This window comes from Alosa alosa, chromosome 2, assembly GCF_017589495.1.
Source record: "Alosa alosa isolate M-15738 ecotype Scorff River chromosome 2, AALO_Geno_1.1, whole genome shotgun sequence".
In the NCBI taxonomy this organism is placed as follows: domain Eukaryota; kingdom Metazoa; phylum Chordata; class Actinopteri; order Clupeiformes; family Clupeidae; genus Alosa; species Alosa alosa.
In genome coordinates, this window is record NC_063190.1 from 15,606,560 (window position 1) to 15,607,433 (window position 874).

At 42.9% G+C, this 874-nt stretch overlaps 1 non-coding gene across 1 annotated transcript; it reads left to right on the plus strand.

Annotated features, from left to right (window-relative positions):
- Window positions 1-508: 508 nt before the first annotated feature.
- trnar-ucu lies at window positions 509-581 on the plus strand. The gene has a single exon. It is a non-coding gene; the product is annotated as a tRNA-Arg (tRNA).
- The last annotated feature ends 293 nt before the right edge of the window (window positions 582-874 follow it).

Consider the following 874-nt stretch of genomic DNA (forward strand, 5'->3'; position numbering starts at 1 on the left):
ACTCCGTCCCATTTGCTTTGACAGATCACACACCTGACTATTGCAGTAATCTAATTTCTCAAAAGTAAAGACCAGTTCTCTGCATGGCCCAAAGACTGCAAAGCCAGTCTTCCCAGGGTTTTCAGGCGTAGGAAGAGTAGTAGGCAAGTCAAGCTGAGCTGAGGGTGCAGAGGAACAAGTGGATGGAGAAGTAGCCATCTCCATATCAGGTTCTTGAGCATCTCCTGGTGGTGGAGAACTGCCTGGAAGCAATCTTAGGGGCATGAACCAGGACAATCAGACATTCCTGAAACTTTGGGTAAATTTGGTGGGCTAGTCAGATCGACTAGGTAGAGTAGTGGGCTGGGGAGGATATGGAAAATACGCATTTTCTTGGGAGTGGCTATATTAGGTTGGAGCAAAGAAGACTAAGATCCAAAAGTGACTTGGAATGAGTGGAATCTAGCTGATCACCTTGGGCAGACATGATTCATTAATAATGGTCCTTACTGAGGTGACTTAAGGGAATGCCCCAGTGGCCTAATGGATAAGGCACTGGCCTTCTAAGCCAGGGATTGTGGGTTTGAGTCCCATCTGGGGTGCCATTCTGTAACGTGACTAATCTGAATCTTATTTTTAAATTTAGAGATTCAATTGTCTCTGGGGTGCCAGGCAGTATTTGCTGCCAATTCAAATATAGTCACCGTTAGAGGCGAAACTATCACACAAATCAAACAACACAAACACGTTTTATAAGTTTCAAATCATATATTGTGATGGTTTAAATTAAACCAAAAATATTCATACACAACTTAAATAATCGATATCCCTCCATACAATCAAAAACAAAGTAGTTTGAGCCGGTCCTATTTTGCTCAGGGTCAGCTGCTTCATA